Source organism: Scyliorhinus torazame, chromosome 9 (assembly GCF_047496885.1).
Source record: "Scyliorhinus torazame isolate Kashiwa2021f chromosome 9, sScyTor2.1, whole genome shotgun sequence".
Lineage (NCBI taxonomy): Eukaryota > Metazoa > Chordata > Chondrichthyes > Carcharhiniformes > Scyliorhinidae > Scyliorhinus > Scyliorhinus torazame.
The window spans coordinates 153,427,048-153,446,734 of NC_092715.1; the positions used below are offsets into that span (position 1 = coordinate 153,427,048).

General features: G+C 44.0%; 1 long non-coding RNA gene across 1 annotated transcript; it reads left to right on the top strand.

Annotated features, from left to right (window-relative positions):
• Positions 1-14,654: 14,654 nt before the first annotated feature.
• Positions 14,655-19,162, top strand: LOC140430032 (uncharacterized). The gene is made up of 2 exons (XR_011949288.1): positions 14,655-14,985; positions 18,562-19,162. It is a non-coding gene; the product is annotated as an uncharacterized lncRNA (long non-coding RNA).
• The last annotated feature ends 525 nt before the right edge of the window (positions 19,163-19,687 follow it).

The following is a 19,687-nucleotide window of genomic DNA, read 5'->3' on the forward strand; positions in this document are numbered from 1 at the left end:
TCAGGCTTGTCCTATTTGCCTTTGTTTTTAAATTGTCATTTGAGGGGTCATGGACAGAATGTATGTGTTCCCTTTCCCATGATAAGCATGTTTTGTGATGAAAGGTGGTATGTGTTTTCTTGCTCATTTGAGAGTGTATCCGAATTAAAAATTCAGCAGCAATCTTTTGTGAGTTTTAAACTAAAGAAGTTCATTTATTCTCATACACTTACATCAAATGAAATAGGATGTCTTACATACACTCACACACACAAAGATTAGATACAGGTGAAGGTTATGTTGTTGCTAACTTTAGCTGTGTTTCTTAATTTGGCTCTGTTTAATTACGTTTGCTCAAGAGTCGCCAGGTATCTTTCGATACTGCCACAAGGTTCAGAACCGAATACTGATCAATGACTCGATACACCAGTTAGTAAGTTCAAAAGCAATGCTCATTTATTTACACACAGTCAAATCTACTCATGCATAACCTCTACAAGCTAAACTCCCACTATTACTAAAGCCTATACTTAGCTTCGGGTGCCCACTCAGTCAGTGGAACAATGGCCGTTGCTCGGTTCTGAGGCTACTGGGTTGAGCTGTTTACAGGGTAGCGATTAGGAGCATCTATCTCGTAGCGTGCGTTGACTTGGAACTTACTTGGTCTGATGTAGCTGCTAGGCTGGTCTCTCTCTTCGCTGAGAGCCAAAGCCAAAGAAGAAAGATTCTCCCTTGGGGAATACCTTTTATACTAAAAAGGGCTTTGTGTGCTTTTGGGCGGGCCTTGAACTTGGCCTCAATTAATTGGGGCTTTCCCAATCATTCGTATCGATCTTCCTCCAATAGAGGGGTGGTTCCCTGATTGCTGGGCGTGTCCTAGGTGACTGTTGGTCTGCTTTGTTTTAGTCTCCTCTGGCGCCTTAACTCCCCCCAGGCTACAGGGTCACGTGCTACTACTTACCTGACACCTACTGGTCGGAGGCTATACATATTTACACATACACTTGTTAATGCATATCATTACATCCCCTTTCCTTGGGATTTCGAAGAAAACATATAATATATTATTTCAGTAAATATTACATATGATATGCATAACAACAATGTATTTACATCATGTAGAGTTATATTGTCCATTCACAGATCCAACCGTTCCAGTTTCTTTCTGTTTCTCGTTGATCGTCTCAATCTTGGTAAATCTGGTTGGCTGTGTGATAGTTCTGAACTTCTGTAGGTACATCTATTATGATTGTATCATTGTTCTGAACATCATTCTGTACATTGATATTTAATTTGTTCACTGCTTGTGTCGGTTTCAATGACTCTAAATTTTCATATCCATCCTCGCCTAGCTGTTCAGCAACAGGTTGTTTCACTTTGAGGAATGCTTGTTTATTCCTCCTTAAAACCTGTCCTTTTGGTGGAGGTGGTGGCATAGTTTTATTGTCCCTGGACTAGTAATCCAGAGACCCAGGATAATGATTTGGGGACCTGGGTTCCAATCCCACCACAGCAGTTAATGGAATTTAAACTCAATAAAACATCTGGAATTAAAAGACAAATGGTCATTGCCAATTGTTGTAAAAACCCATTTGTCCTTCAGGGAAAGAAATCTGCCATCCTTACCTGGTGTTGCCTACATGTAATTCCAGACCCACAGCAAAATGATTAACTCTTAAATGCCACCTGAAATGGCCTAGCAAGCCACTCAGTTGTATTCAACCACGATGAAAATACAGAAAAGGAATGAAACCGGATGGAGCACCGGAAATGGCACTGGCAAACCCAGCCCGGCAGACCCTGCAAAGTCCTCCTTACTAATATCTGAGGGCTTCTGCCAAAGTTGGGAGAGCTGTCTCACAGACTAGTTAAGCAACAGGCTGACATAGTCATACTCACAGAATCATATCTTACAGACAATGTCCCAGACACCACTATCACCATTCCTAGGTATGTCCTATCTCACCGGCAGGACATGCACAGCAGGGGTGATGGCACAGTGGTATACAGTTGGGAGGGAGTTGCCTTAAGAGTCCTCAACATCGACCTGGGACCACATGAAGCCTCATGGCTTCAGGTTAAACATGGACAAGGAAACCTCCTGCTGATTACCACTTCCTGGCCACCATCAGCTTATGAATCAGTACTCCTCCATGTTGAACACCACTTGAGGAAGCACTGAGGGTAGCAAGGGCGCAGAATATGCTCTGCATGTGGAACATCAATGCCCATCACCAAGAGTGGCTCAGTAGTACCACCACAGACTGCGATAGCTGGGTCCTAAAGTACATAGCTCCGAGACTGGGACTGCAGCAGGTGGTGAAGGAACCAACAAGAGGGAAAAACATTCTTGATCTCATCCTCACCAATCTGGCTGCTGCTGACGCATCTGTCCATGACAGTATTGGTAGAAGTGATCGCACAGTCCTTGTGGAGATAAAGTCCCACCTTCACATTGAGGATACCCTCCATCTTGTTGTGTGGCACTACCACCATGCTAAATGGGATAGACTTTGAATAGATATAGCAACGCAAGACTGGGCATCCATGCGGCACTTTGGGCCATCAGCAGAATTGTATTCAGCTACAATCTGCAACCTCATGGCCCCACATATCCTCCACTCCACCATTACCACCAAGCCAGGGGATCAACCCTGGTTCAATGAAGAGTGCAGTAAAGCATGCCAGGAACAACATCAGGCATACCGGAAAATGAGGTGTCGACCCGGTGAAGCTATAACACAGGACTACTTGTGTGCCAAACAGCATAAGCAGCAAGTAATAGACAGAGCTAAGTGATTCCACAACAAACACATCAGATCTAAGCTCTGTAGTCCCGCCACATCCAACCGTAAATCGTGGTGGACAATTAAACAACTCACTGGAGGAGGAGGCTCCACAAATATCCCCATCCTCAATGATGGAGGAGCCCAGCACTTATGTACAAAAGACAAGGCTGAGGCATTCGCAACAATCTTCAGCCAGAAGTGCCAAGTGGATGATCCATCTCGGTCTCCTCCAGAGGTCCCCAACATCACAGATGTCAGTCATCAGCCAATTCACTCGACAAAATATCAAGAAACGGCTGAAGGCACTGGATACTGCAAAGGCTATGGGCCCTGACTATCCCAGCAATTGTACTGAAGACTTGTGTTCCACAACTTCTGCACCCCTAGCCAAGCTGTTCCAGTACAACTACAACACTGGAACCTATCCGACAATGTGGGAAGTTGCCCAGCTGTGTCCTGTACAGAAGGAAGAGGACAAATCCAATCCAGCCAATTACCGCCCTATCAGTTTACTCTCCATCATCAACAAAGTGATGGAAAGAGTCATCAAAAGTTCTATCAAGCGGCACTTACTCAGCAAAACTTGCTCACGGATGATCAGTTTGGGTTCCGCCAGAATAATTTCAGCCTTGGTTCAAACATGGAAAAAAGAGCTGAATGCCAGAGCTGAGGTGAGAGTGACTGCCGTTGACACCAAGGCAGCATTTGACCGAGTATGGCATCACCGCGCCCTAGCTAAACTGGAGTCATTGGGAACCATGGGGATAACTCTCCGTTAGTTGGAGCCATACCTGGCACAAAAGAAGATGGTTGTGGTGGTTGGAGGTCAATCATCTCAGTTTCAGGATATCACTGCAGGAGTTCCTCAGGGTTGTGTCCTGGGCCCAGCCATCTTCAGCTGCTTCATCAATGACTTCCCTTCCATCATAAGGTCAGAAGTGGGGATGTTTGCACAATGTTCAGCACCAATCGTGACTTGTCAGATAATGAAGCAATCCATGCCCAAATGGGCAATATTCAGGCTTGGCCTGACAAGTGACAAGTTACATTTGTGCCACATAAGGGGCAAGCAATGACCAACTCCTATAAGAGAGGATCTAACCACTGCCCCTTGACATTCAATGGCATTACGATTGCTTAATCTCGCACAATCAACATTCTGGGGGTTACTATTGATCAGAAACTGAACTGGACTAGCCACATTAATACTGTGACTACCAGGGCATGTCAAAGACAAGGATCCTACAATGAGTAACTCACTTCCTGAACCACCAAAACCTGTCCACCATCTATAAGGCACAGGTTAGGAGTGCAATGGAATGCGCTACACTTGCCTGGATGAATGCAGCTCCTTCAACACTCAAGAGGCTCAACACCATCCAGGACAAAGCAGCTCACTTGATTGCTCCCCCTTCCACAAACATTCAAACCTTCCACCACCGACGAACAGTGGCATCCATGTGTACCATCTACAGGATGCACTGCAGTAACTCACCAAGGTTCCTTAGATAACACCTTCCAAACCCACGACCACGACCATCTAGAAGAACAAGAACAGCAGATACCTGGGAACCACACAACCTGGATGCTCCCGTCCAAGTCACTCATCACCCTGACTGGGAAATATATCACCATTCCTTCACTATCACTGGGACAAAATCCTGGAACTCTCTCCTTAACAGCACAGTGGGTGTACCTACACCTCAAGGACTGCAGTGGTTCAAGAAGGCAACCCACCACCGCCTTCTAAAGGGCAACTAGAGATGGCAATTAATACTGGCCTAACCAGTGCCCACATGCCCACATTATGTAAATGAATTTTTAAAAAGTTATCACAGTATAGGACCTTGGACCTGTTTCCTGCAATACCTTAGCAGGTTTTGACCACTCCCACCATATCATTTGGTTTCAAAGGTTTTAGATTCCTGGTACACTTTTCATAATATTCCTTTTGTTTCTTCTTCTGAGAATCCATTTGATCTCTTAACTTCTCATTCAGCCTTTGCTTCGTGTGGCATGGCAGAATTGTTCGTAGTTTCCAATTCATCAACATTGCTTCTGGCGATAAACCACAACATAATGGAGATGTTCGATAACTTATCCAAGATGTTCCAAGATGGCGCCGGAGCAAGGCGACTCTCTGCGAGCTCTCCCAAACAGATCAACCTTTTACTTAACCTATACTCGTTCTAATCTTTTAAAAATTAACTCTAAAACTAACATTCCTAACCTTGCTCTCTTATCTTCTCTTGCAGGCTTGAACATCCTCCGAGGCCCGTGGAGACTTTTTGACCCGACCCGACCTGACCTCTGCGACCTGGAAGAAGATCGGGCCCAAACCGGAAGTGAAGCCCCAACCTCGATTTGGAGCCAACCCGGACCTCGGAGCTCCCAACCCGGCCTAACTACCGACGCCAGCCCCCGGATCGCCTTGCCCAGTCCCCGGAGCTCCCGACCCCCGAGGCAAAGACCCGGCCCAACGCGACCCCCAGAGACCCGCCCAGCGACCCGACCTGGAGAGGCCCGCCCAACAACCCAACCTACCTGGTGATGGAAGAAAGGAAAATCCACGTGGAGGCTCGACCGGGCCTACTTCAAGATCCGACCCCAGGAGCGCCCAGGGAAGGAACAGACCACGGGACCCAGCCCAACCTGCCTCAGGAAGCCCCTGCCCATGGCCCAGGACCCCCAAAACGGCGGAGACCACACACGAGGACCCGAACGTACTGCAAGGTATTCCCGCATCCGCAGAACGCTGGGACCCATCCGGACCGCAAACATGCCCCCTGAGCAATCCCTCTACCTCAACCAGTGCCCGGTATCCTGCCAGATGTGACCCCAGATACGTAAACAGCGCCCTGGTCCCCGCCAACGCCCTGGACCCCGCCAGACGCAACCACCTACCTTCCACAAGAGCTGACATCTGCCATCGGATCCCAGGATCATCTAGCAGCAGCCGCCGACCGAGGAAGTGAGGGAAACGCGGCGGTCTGCAGGTTCGACTGAAGCAACGCGGTTTCAAGACCCCTCTCCACATGGCCCTCCCCTGCCTCACCGGACTGTGCCATACAACCTGAAGGATTCTCAATTCACCGGGCGGACCGCACAGTATCATCAGGCAAAGCGAAGGGTGGAGGGGTTTGCCTCCTCATCAACTGCTCCTGGTGCTTGGGTGTGGCGACTCTGGTGACCTACTGCACCCCAGACCTCGAATACCTGACCGTGAAGTGCCGCCCATATTATCTTCCACGTGAGTTCACTTCAGCCATTATCACAGTGGTCTACATCCCACCCCAGGCAGTAGTGAGGAAGGCGCTGGACGAACTATACACAGTAACAAACAACTACGAAACAGAACACCCGGAGGCCTTGTTCATCGTGGCCGGAGACTTCAACAAGGCCAACCTCAAGAGTGTACTGCCAAAATTTCACCAGCACATCTCCTGTCCCACCAGGGGCGACAACACTCTTGACCACTGCTACTCAAAAATCAAGGGTGCCTACCGTTCCATCCCCCGACCGCACTTTGGGAAATCAGACCATAAGACGGTGCTCCTTCTCCCGGCATACAAGCAGAAACTCAAGCGGGAGAATCCAGCTGAGAAGGTTGTGCAGTGCTGGTCCGAGGAGACAGAAGAGCTCTTACGTGACTGCTTAGAGACAGTGGACTGGTCCATATTTAAGAACTCAGCGACCAACTTAAATGAGTATGCCACCACCGTCACAGACCTCATCAGCAAATGTGTGGACGAATGCGTGCCAAATAAAGCAATGCATGCGTTCCCCAACCGGAAACCATGGCTCAATCACGAGCTGCCAGAATCCTTGCGGAGCATCACGTTTGCTGAAATATTTCACACCAGACATCTCACTTATGACCTCCTCTCTTTTTGGTATCGGATGGTGTTCCCTTTTTATATTCGCATTTAAATCTTTGGGATCAATACATATTCGAAGATCATTGTTTCTTTTTTTTACACATACCATCGAATTGACCCATTCTGTCGGCTCTTCAATCTTTTTTATAATGCCAAGATGTGTCATCCTGTCTAATTCTGCCAAGATGGTCACGCAATGGTACTGGAACTCTCCTCGGAGCATGTATCGCTGGTTGAGCATCCTTTTTTAATTGAATCTTGTAAATGAAAGGTAAAACACTGAAACTCTGGAATATTTCTGGAAAATCCTGCACAATGGACTTCACTGATCCACTGTGTGTGTTCAGTGCACACTCAGTGCTATACAATCTTCTCACCAGCTCCAGTGCGTCACACGCTTCATCACCTAATAACGATTCACGACCTTCAGCAACTATCAAGAATTTAAATTTGTGCACTTCATTTTTTACTTGTCCGTCCGATTCACACATTCCCAATGTGTCAATTGTCTGACTATTATACTCCTACTCGTGCTAGTTCTAAGTATATATTTCTAAAAAGTTTCATTCTTTTTCGGCATGCAATGCTCAGCAAATTTTTTAATGCCAACATCAAAGCTTTTACTATCGTCCTCTTGTTCATATATGAAGGTATTAGAAATCTCAATCGCCTGCGGGCCTGCTACTATTAGCAACAAAGCTATCTTTCTTTCATCTGTCTGTGTCTGCAATCCTAGAGCTACTACATACAGTGTAAACTGCTGTTTACATGCGTGCCAATTGCCATCAACATGACAGGTTACGAGAAGCTGTTCTGGAGATTTTAAACTATCCATCTTCTTCTTGCACTGGTGTTGCCTATTTAGAGTTTTCTTTCTGGCGAGATTGCTATTACCTTCGATGTTCCACATTTTCTTTGTAGCACCATTTCATCAAATTTGAAGACTGTCCTTATATCTTCACACTGCTGATCTTTTCGTTTTTGACCACGCCTGGTACCATGTTATGTTCTTGTACAGAGACAATTACTGAGTCAGCCTACTAAAAAACATCTAGTTCAAGGCTAGTTAATTTTATTATAGTATAATAAACTGTGGTTAGGAAACTAATGTTACAAAACTGGAACTAATACAAACCCGACTGACCACGATGGTTTCTCCTCAAGAATTCCCCCCAGGCTACAGTATCATGTGCTACTGCTTGCCTGACACCTACTGGTTGGAGGTTATACATATTTACAAATACACTTGTTAATGCATATCACTACAACCCTCAGCATCTATATTTTCAGCCTTTTGCTTCCACTTTTAAAATATCAAAAATAGCTGAACTTTGCACCATTAAAATATCTCTCTGACTGAGACCTAGCACAAGTTCCTTTGAGGCCTTTTGAAAGGCCTCACAAGCTATACTAAATTAAGGTCATTGAGAGCCTTAGGTGGATTGGGAGGTTGGAGCAATGGAGGTGGTGGAATTGAAGGATTCCTTTTGGAGCTGGCAATGATAATAAAAACACTTCCTCTTCAGATCTCTCAGTTTTGCAAGGTCCTCAAATGAAGTGATTATATGATACAGCACATTATAGGTTTGGTTTGAGTTGGGCACAGGAGACCATAAGAACATAAGATATAGGAGCAGCATGAAACCACACAGCTCCTCAAGCCTAGAACATCATTTAATATAATCAAGGCTGGCCCTCTGCTTCATCTCCTGCTCCACATAGATACTAGGCTCAATTTACTCTGCATCTCATCTCAAAAGGCAATCCTGTGAACTTTTGTTTTACCTCCTCTGATGCAAATATAATGTACCTTAGATATGGAAATCAAAACTGCACACCATGCTCTAGGTGTGGGCTCACCAAAGCCCTGTACAAGTGTAGCAAGATTCTCTTATTCTTGCACTCAAATCCCTTAAAATAAAGACCAACATGTTATTTGAATTCCTATTGCTTGCTGTATCTATATGCCAACCTCTCTGAATTCCTTATATGAGTACACACAAGTTCCTTTGAACGTCAACATTTATATATTCCATGCCTTTCAAAGAATATACTTCTTTTGTACTCTTACAGCCAAAGTGAATAGTTTCACATTGTGCTCCATCTGCCAGCTCGTTAGCCACACACTTAATCTCTTTTAGCCTCTTTGTTTCCTTCTCACAGTTTATATTTCCACTTTGCTTTGTATCATCAACAGCATTACTCTTGAAGTCTAAGGATTGGGAGCGATTTGGAAACCAAGAAAGGGTGACTAAAAAGTTCATAATAAGATTAAAAACAAGCTTTGTGCATCAACTAAGCAGGAATATAAAAGCAAACTTTATAGGTATATTGTTACAAAGATATGTTGATATCAAATATTAATTTCCATTGCTGAACTCACATATGGAAATATTCCAAAAATTCAGTTTCAGTTGTTAAAACAAAGACATTGAGCGGGATTTACCGGCTGTTCACGCCGGCGGGAAATTTCGGTCCCACACCGGCGTATGGGTTTCCTGGCGAAGATGAGTGCTGTCAATGGGAAATCCCATTGATAATGGCGGGACTGGTAGATTTAGCTGGCGGGCCGCCACCCCCACCAAAAAACATGCAGCGGCGTGGTTGGTAAATCCCGCCCAATAAGTAAGATTCTCCCAAACATTGGCAGAGGCTGATGGCGGGCAGGAAAATCATAGTTAAAGTCACCAATCATAATGGCGCCTTTCTCCACTGTGTAGTGCAGCACTTTGGTGCCATGATGCAGCACTCAGGCGCCATGATGTATTATTGTCGGTGCGACCTCTGATTCACCTGTCCTCCCAGCAACTTCTAAGTGTGAGGATCGGGAGTCATTTTTAAAGGCAGCCCCAGCGCACAGTGCGCAAACTAGTTAGCCCCTGAAACCCCCACCCTGGCATTCCCCCAGCACCACACGGGTACTGTGCTCAGGCAATGCCTGGGCAATCGCAGGCAATCAGTGGCATTGCCTGGCAATTATCCGGGCACTACCCACACAATGCCTGAGCTGTGCAGGGTGACTGGGCAGCGCCAGGGGGCACTACTAAAAGTGAGAAACTCAACACAATTCATATCAGCAGAGAAAAAGTGCTGGAGAAACTTAAGAGACTAAAATCCAACAAATCTCCACGACCCGGTGGCCTGGTCGGAGAGTGAAATCTCTGAGACCCTATGCCATCAGGACAGCCATGACTAGGTGAAAGGGGGCTCATAGGCGTGTGCCATATCAGTGGTAACAATATCCAGAGATGTGGGATCATGGACAACTACTGTGAGTGTGACTCCAGGGCCAAAATTATTGAATGGGATGTAATAGATCCAACATAGCAAAGGCAAATTGGAAAAACTGCGAGATTGCATTGGGTTCTGCATTTGCGCTGGAAGCAATATGAGTGTTTATAACTACGTGAGTCGTATCTTTTTTATTCTGACTACTTAAAGTGAAATTTACCTTTGTTTGAAATAACCTATGCTTGTCAATTAATGTTTCAATTCTCTCAATTTTACTTGGTTTGTGCATTACGTTTTAACAAATGAACTATTATTGAGCTGTTTTCTTTTCCTTGGCATTGTAGGATTCCTTTCATTTTAAAAATGGTGGGGTGGGATGGTCATGGGGTGGCCAGTCAGTGTTGGGGGGTTGGTTGGGGTTGGTGGTCAGTAGGGGGGGAATCAGGTGTTCAGTGGTTGGTCGTGTGGTCATTGTGGGGGTCATGCGCTCAGTAGCGGGCAGGGTTATGTGGTTCATGGGTGTTTGGAGGGTCATCTTTGTTTGGTGTGGTCACTCGTGGGGGAGTGTCTGGTGAAGTCCCACGGGGCCAGTGGAGAGGTCAGTATTATAGCTATCCAAGAGTTCATTCTTCTAAGTTTTTCTGTGTACCTAAACATGCGATTTAAATTGGATTATTGGACGGATCCAGTGCAGCGCAATTTCCCAACGGAAGTTTGAACTTCCTGGGAAATTCCTGGACTTGGGACTTCTGGGAGGGTGGGAGGGTGGGGGGGGGGGGGGGTGCGGGGTTCACAAGTACACCTTTGGATTAACACCTAGCCATGATGCCCAGAAGACTGGAAGTCATTGGCCTATATTTAACTTCCCTAGTAGCCCATGGATGGATCTGCATCAATGAGTTTTGTTCCTTGATAGAATATATCGTTGGTGAATAATGCTTTTAAATTTTTCCCGTTACTTATTTAATTTCATATCTTTTATTCTATTTACCAATCCAGTTTAGTGAGCTTTCCCTTATATCTGAATAATTTGTTTTGTTGAAGTGAATGTTTACGCACCATTGTGGCCTTCCCTAATCATGGAAACGATCCTGCCCAGCGCAGTTGGGAAGGTGTCTCAGCTCTCGGGCTAGGTCTACAGGTGCAGTTTCGCTCCACCCGCATTTGTACTGGAGGAGCTGACCACCAGGACTGTCAGCTTTCAAACATAGAGAGCTTAATTCAAGATAAGCAGTAAGAACATCAAAGGATAAGGATTTGGGCTATTTGCAATGTAGCCATTGAGTCAATATGAAAGTCGTCCCAAATGGCAGATAACAATGTCAAAATCTTATTCAGTTTGCCAGCAGAAAATATGGCTCGCTGTGCATTGACTGATATCAGGAACTCTGGGAAACAAATTAATGCTGTAGGAGGATTGAAGAATTTAACTTGGCCACAGTCAAGGGACATTTACTCTTTCAGTTCAGTGGAAATTGGTGCTAAAATTCCTGTCGAGAAGCTATAAAGATGACATGACAAAAGTTATACCAGTACAGTCAGGAGTGCAGCTTTTACAGGTGGGTTAAATTTGATGTTGCACTTGGCAGTGGTTTTCAATCATTTTAGACAGCTTTTAAAAAGGATAATCATGGACCCCTTCCCGTCCCATATAAATTTGTACTGGATAATACTCGCATCCTGAAAGTCCTGAATGTAAAGAGTATTTTAGAAAAGCTTTCAAGTAAACTGGTATTTATTTGTAGATATTTACTTCCAGGCTATTTCCAAATATAGACACCTTAATGCTGCTCCCAGCTCTCTCCCACATGTGCTTCTCTCCTGTGTGAGACAGTCAGCCCACTCTGCGCTGTGAATGTCACGGCTACATTTTCCTTCAGTCTCTCAGCCCACAGCTTATCTGCAGCCACCCACAAAAGCAATTTGACATTTTTCCACGGACCCTTGGAACATGCCCACAATTCCTAGTTTGAGAACCACTGGAATAGAGCAAAAACAAATTTGAGGGCACATTTTAGAAAAGTGTACCTGATGCAGAAGAGCTTTGTTTAGTCATGGCTCAGTTGATAGCAGGCTTGCAACTGATTGACAAGGTTCTGGTTCAGGTCCCGCTCAAAGGGCATGAGCTGAAAAAAATCAACGCTGTGACTGCAGTGCAGCACCTGAGGGAGCATTGCAATGTTAGAGGTGAGCATTTTGGATGAGAAGTAAAACCGAGAAGTTAAGCCTACTTGTGACAATAAAAGGTTATTTATTTGGGGCGGCACGGTAGCATAGTGGTTAGCACAATTGCTTCACAGCTCCAGGGTCCCAGGTTCGATTCCCGGCTTGGGTCACTGTCTGTGCGGAGTCTGCATGTTCCCCCCGTGTGTGCGTGGGTTTCCTCCGGGTGCTCCGGTTTCCTCCCACAGTCCAAAGATGTGCAGGCGAGCTGGATTGGCCATGATAAATTGCCCTTAGTGTCCAAAATTGTCCTTAGTGTTGGGTGGGGTTCCTGGGTTATGGGGATAGGGTGGAGGTATGGGTTTGGGTAGGGTGCTCTTTCCAAGAGCCGGTGCAGACTCGATGGGCCGAATGGCCTCCTTCTGCACTGTAAATTCTATGATTCTATGATTCTATGAGATCACATCTGTCTGCTCGGGTGGCTGCAAATGATCACATGGCACTATTTCAAAGAGCGAGGGAGTTATTCCCAGTTTCCTGGCCAATATTCAATCCTCAACTAACACCGCAAAAACAACCATTTCCAGTCAGTATCATGCTTCCATTTGTGGGAGATTGTAGAGCTCAAATTAGCTGCCGCATTTCCAATGCTACAGCATTTCAAAAAGGATTTAATTGGCTATGAAGAGCTTTGAGATGACTGGTGGTCCTTCTGTTTTTCTTTGTGCTGAGCTCAACAGTAAATTCAAAAGATATTTCAAACATTGGCACCAAACACCCCAATTGGTGCAAACATTTATAAAAAAAGTGAACAAATTAAAGTGCAATGAACATGGAAAAAATAAACAAAACAAAAATTATTAATATCCAGCAGTAATATTTTGATATGTTATCATTACATTGCCTATTTAAAGCCATTGAAAGAGGCAGTTGGCTTTTTTTAATAATCAGACATGAATACAAAAGAAAATATTGGACTGAAAAAACACAGCTGAAAATTCAAGGTACAAATTCGGAGTTGACCCACATGGCAGGAGTTAAAACTTTACTCCTGATATGTCGTCTTAGCCTTGAATCGCAGTAAACCCCAGTCAGTTCTTCGACAGCCTGAAGGTCTTTGTGGGATGAGATTTTTTTTAGCCCAGAATAACTAGAAGAATCTGAACAACCTCATTACTATCGACAGATTCCCCCCTCTCCAGTTCCCTGCACCCCCACCCTTGGAATGCACAGCTTGTTAACAGCCTCAAAATTGAGGTTGAGACAATTTTTCTAAGGCTCTGATCTCAGAGCTCTTCCTACTGGGGGACAAATAAACTGCTCTCACTAGAGTGCACACCACATCATGTGTCAGCACATATTGCACAGTCTGGTGCTGAGTGGATATGTCAGCTGCCCATTAGACCACACTAAAATAGAATTGCTCTGAGCCTGAAGCATGAAGCATGATATTAGATAAAGTGATGAAATTTCACTCGATTAAAGACCCAGGTCAAGGACAGTTACCTCAGGAAATTCGCTTTTTTTTCCTCGAATGTTCCCACATTTTGATGAATATATCCCATGTGTTTACTGTGGATCATCATTTTACCTCCCTTTTGAAGCAAATAGCTTTTTAGAAATTAAGTATTGCCATGTGGTGGAGTGGTGATTGACTGGTACTTAGCCTTTTTTTCAACCTGAATAAATTTATATGCTTCATGTATTTCACAGAAGGGAAAACAAGAACAGCAAGGACTTGTTAAAAATTAAATATACTTGCTTCATTTGTCACAAAACCATGTAGATGCATACTAAAACTGATGCCATAATGTTATGTTCAGTATTAATATTTTATGCTTTCTTCTGTAGCCCCCTGGGATTATGCCAGAAATATTGAAACAATTCCAATAAATAGTTTATTTCACTGAAGGGTACACTCTGCCCTCATTCTAACACACACCTCAAGAGTCAAGCATTTTACACAGCATAATGAGATGCCTGTTTATAGCAAATATCCCTTAACAGAGCATAAAATGGAATATGAAGAATGTAGCAAGTAAGATAATCTTACAATTGATGCTATAATGAGGATTAAGAATATAATTTTATTAAAACCCATAAATAGTCAGATGAATGCTCACTCTTGACTGGATATGTAACAGTAAGAGGCATCTTAAATTTTCCTGGAAGCATGCAATATTGTAGCAAACAAATAGTCAATCTTGTATCCAATATCCCTTTAGGATCCCTGCAGTTAGAAAACTTCCTCTTTGCAAAACCTTGGCAGTTAACTCAAGAGGTTGGATGAAACACCAGGCGACATTGTGGATGCGTTATTTTGCTCAGAACAAGAGAATCCAAATACTCTGGGCTGAGTTTAAACTTGCCAGGGTGGGTCAGATTCTGTGCAGGCAGCAGGTTAAAACACTAGAAACTGCTGGCATGTTAAGAGGCTGACAAGAACCTGCTAACTTATGCACTTAACTTGAGCATGTTCATTAGCGTGTGAGTAACACAGTGTGTGTTTGCATTTTGAAATGTAACCAGCTTGATTGACACCTCAGGCTTTCTGTAGTCATGTGACCATGGCATAAGTCTCTCGCTAGAAGCAGACATCTTAAGATCAGTTCAATAAAGCCCCTCACAGACACACATGTTAATGAAGATTGCTGGCCTTATGCTTGCAACAGTCAGAGAGTGGTAACCAATAGATTTTTGAAACCTGAAAAAGGAGAAGAAAAGCAGACACTGAGAACTCAGGAACACAGAAAGATTCAAATATGCAAACAGCTGCTGAAAAGAACAAAGTAAAACAGACAAAGTCTGCAAGTCTTCAGAACAGCCCACACAGGCTGCAAGTGAAATTATTGGTAGCAGACAAAGGAACATAAGAAACACACCCAAAGGCTACAAGTGAAATTCCTGGTTGTAAGGAAAAGGAAATGAAAACAAAGGCTGGATGTGTAAGTGAAAATACTGACTGAGTAAGAATGGATTCGACTGGATTTGTTTTATTGTCACGTGTAGTCCAGACAGATCATTCCATACATGAGAATGAACATAGGGCATACATAAATACACAATGTAAATACATAGATACAGGCATCAGGTGAAACATACAGGAGTGCAGTGTCATGTTCTGTAGACTGGCTGAAGTGAATGGTGAACTACAGAACATGCAGTTTAAAATAATTTATTTTAAAACAACTGCGCGGTAAAATAACTAGGATAAATAAAATAATAAACAACTAACACTAAACAACGATTGGAGAACTACTGCAAATACGTCTATCTCGCAGCACGACCAACTCCCAGATCACATGGTGATGTAATGGGTTTACCATTCCACCTAGTGGTCGGAGGTCATGCATAGTATCAGGTACAAACTAACCTTATGCATATCATCATATGTAGTACTACTCAGTAGAGAAGATGTTTGCAGAGATCACATCAGTCCATACGAGGTTCATTCAAGAGTCTGGTAACAGCGGGGAAGAAGCTGTCTTTGAATCTGGTAGTGCGTGCTCTCAGACTTTTATATCACCTGCCCAATGGAAGAAGTTGGAAGAGTGAATAACCCGGTGGGAGGGGTCTTTCATTATGCTGCCCGCTTTCCCAAGGCAGCAGGAGGTGTGGACAGGGTCAATGGATGGGGAAACAAAAGAGAAAATGCTGGAAAATCTCAGCAGGTCTGGCAGCATCTGTAGGGAGAGAAAAGAACTAATGTTTCGAGTCCAGGTGACCCTTTGTCAATGGATGGGACGTGGGTTTGTGTGATGGACTGGGCTGTGTTCCCGACTCTGTAGTTCCTTGCAGTCTTGGGACAAGCAGTTGCCATACCAAGCTGTGATGCAGCCAGATATGATGATTTCTATTGCTGTTTCCATCAGCACCTGTATATACAAGAACTAGCTAGGTAATATAGATCCAGAGATCGGGATCTGGATCTGTAAAGACTTAATTACCTGTAAATGCTCACATTCAAAGCATTGTCTTGCATCTTTGTGTTTGTCTATACATATGTTTCTGGAACATGCCTCTTCATTCACCTGAGGAAGGAGCAGTGCTCCCAAAGAAAAAACAGACAACGTGCATCAATGGGTACCGTCCAGTGGCCCTGACTTTAGTCGTAATGAAGTACTTCGAGAGTTGGTCATGAAGAGCATCACCTCCATACTCCCAGAATGTCTTGATCCACTGCAATTCGCATACCGCTGCAACCGGTCCACAGCAGACACCATCTCCCTGGCCCTACACTCATCCCTAGAGCTTCTCGACAACAAGGATTCCTACATCAGACTCCTATTTATTGACTACAGCTCCGCCTTCAACACCATAATCCCAGCCAAGCTCATATCAAAGCTTCAAAACCTGGGACTTGGCTCCTCACTCTGCAACTGGATCCTCGACTTCCTGACCACAGACCACAATCAGTAAGAATAAACAACAACACCTCCTCCACGATAGTCCTCAATAACGGGGCCCCGCAAGGCTGCGTACTTAGCCCTCTACTATACTCACTGTACACACAGAACTGCGTGGCAAAATTTGGTTCCAATTCCATCTACAAGTTTGCCGACGATACGACCACAGTGGGCCGGATCTCGATAACGACGAGTCAGAATACAAGAGGGAGATTGCGAACCTAGTGGAGTGGTGCAGCAACAACAATCTATCCCTCAATGCCAGCAAAATTAAAGAGCTGGTCATTGACTTCAGAAAGCAAAGTACTGCACACACCCCTGTCAGCATCAACGGGGCTGAGGTGGAGATGATTAGCAGTTTCAAATTCCTAGGGGTGCACATCTCCAAAAATCTGTCTTGGTCCACCCATGTCGACGCTACCACCAAGAAAGCACAACAGCACCTACACTTCCTCAGGAAACTTAGGAAATTTGGCATGCCTACATTATCACTTACCAACTTTTACAGATGCACCATAGAAAGCATCCTATCTGGCTGCATCACAGCCTGGTATGGCAACTGCTCAGCCCAAGACCGCAAGAAACTTCAGAGAGTCGTGAACACAGCCCAGTCCATCACACAAACCTGCCTCCCATCTATTGACTCCATTTACACCTCCCGCTGCCTGGGGAAAGTGGGCAGCATAATCAAAGACCCCTCCCACCCGGCTTACTCACTCTTCCAACATCTTCCATCGGGCAGGAGATGCAAAAGTCTGAGAACACTCACGAACAGACTCAAAAACAGCTTCTTCCCCGCTGTTACCAGGCTCCTAAATGACCCTCTTATGGACTGACGTCATTAACACTACACTGCTGTATGCTTCATCCGATGCCAGTGTTATGTAGTTATATTGTGTACTTTGTGTTGCCCGATTATGTATTTTCTTTTATTTCCTTTTCTTTTCATGTACTTAATGATCTGTTGAGCTGCTCGCAGAAAAGTACTTTTCACTGTACCTTGGGACACGTGACAATAAACAAAATCCAATCCAATCCAGATTCCACACGGACAGTGGCCCAGAGCCGGGATCGAACCTGGGACCTCGGCGCCGGGAGGCAGCAGTGTTAACCAGTGCACCACCGTACTGCCCCTATACTATCAACATCCTGATGGGTTACCATTAGCCAGAAACTAAACTGGACTAGCCATATAAATAGTGTGGTTACCAGAGAAGGTCAAAGGCTAGGAATCCTGCGGCAAGTAACTCACCTCCTGACTCCCCAAAGCTTGTCCCTCATCCACAACGCACAAGTCAGCAGTGTAATGGAAAACTGCCTACTTGCCTGGATGAGTACAGTTCCAGCAACAATCAAGAAGTTCGACACCATCCAAGACATAACAGCCCACTTTATTCTCTTATCATGTGACTTTAAACATCATGCCATGGGCAGTGCTATTCTCCAATCCAACATTAACCCTTGCTTTACAATGGTAAGCAGGCACATATCACGAACAACCCCCGTCTTTTCTAAAGAAAACTTTCCTCCCTTCCACACAGGATTCCAATGGAATTTTTACTTGCTATCCCTGCTCCCATATCTCAAGTCTCTGACTTTAGAAGTTCAAATTGTCTTGGAGCTTGACAGTTCTTCCGCATCTGGGTCTGTCATGTTTATAGGAATGAAAGTTGGAGAAATGTGTTCCTAGTATTTGGTTATCTCCATTTGATTGGCACTTTGTGCACCTCTTGAGTTGTGTTTCTCTTTTTTAACAACTCATCTGCTTTTTATGGACACATGGGGGTTTGTCTAAGTCCTTCTGTGAGGAATGTACACTCCATTCATTCTTAAAGTGGATTAAAATTTTCTTTTTCTGTGGAGTCCAGCATATTCTTGCTTGGCATATATATTTTCCAAACAAAACCTTTGTTTCCACTTGTATAATTTCAGCCAAACATTTGTTTGCCGTTGTATTTTTAAGTCATTTTGCAAGCTTATGAATCTTATCATTCAGCTCAATGATTTTCAGTACATCTGAGACAACTAGTCCTTCTCCTTCTACCCGTGTCTTGCGCCTTAGTGTTGCATTTACATTTTACGATCTAATTTCTGTTTTTCTTTCTCTGTCCACAGCAGAACCTTAACCTTGCTCTTCATTTTGGATTCACTGTTGGTCACAGGCCTGAGACCAGTGTGATAAATATGAGAAATTGCTGTACTTTATAGTTTGTATTTAAATGTTTTCAAAAACTCAGTTTAAAATGTATGTCTTCTATATTTGTGATTAAAAGCCATTTTACCAGTTTGCAGATAGAAAACTACTCTAACGTTGTCACAGTTTGAGCCTGGCTGAACAAATATAGGCATATCTTGTAACAATAGACAAAAGAATGTTGTGTGCTTTGGGTGCAGCTGGTGTCGCTAATGGGAGGAGCCAGGTCTGTCTGGACAAAGTAGTTGCTTTCTGGGCTCCAAGCTGAGCAGAAGATTTTCAGTTTGGTCCTAAAAACAAGTGTCTCTCCCCAATGACTCTGCAACAAGATAAGCAAGTAAAACTTGATTGTTAATTGTATATGTAAGTGGTATATGGGAAATACATGAGTTTGCTTAATTGGAATGAAGACGCAGGTTTCAGGAAGCAAATTAAGATATTGAGCTGTTAATTATACAGCTATTTCTTTGTTGCTAATGCGCTCAGCTCTGTGTTCAAATTAAAGTTTGTTTTAATATAAAAGCTGTCTACTGGTCAGTGTTATCACTCCTGTGGTGCAGTAACATTTCATCACAGTTTTACCAAATGCAAAAATAGTTGTGTTCTGATCCGGGATTTTAACCAAAATTGGGGTTCTGGTCCGGACCCATAACATCAGGAAAGTGTTAACTTCTTTCAGTTCTGTAATCATGCTACTCATGGTTTCAATGTCTGCTTGCAGCTTAGAAAGTTCACCGGCTTTTCCTTTCAATGACTCCTCTCTTTCATTCAATTGCTTCGCTAGCTCTTCAGTCAGTTTCTTGTATTTTTCGGCTTCCTCCTGGAATATTGAACATTGGTGAGTCTTCTCTGCCAACTGGTTCTTCAGTTTTTTTAGAGTGACGTTAGACTCATTTTCTTCTCTTCGTATTCATCCAGAGGAAAAAACTTTGACCAAAGAAATTCTTATAGCACGCAAATGTTTCCTTTCTTTGTGAAGTTTTCTTGCTGCATCTTGAGCTTCCCTGTAGTTCAGTAAAGCCTCCTTATGTGTCTTCTACTACGTTT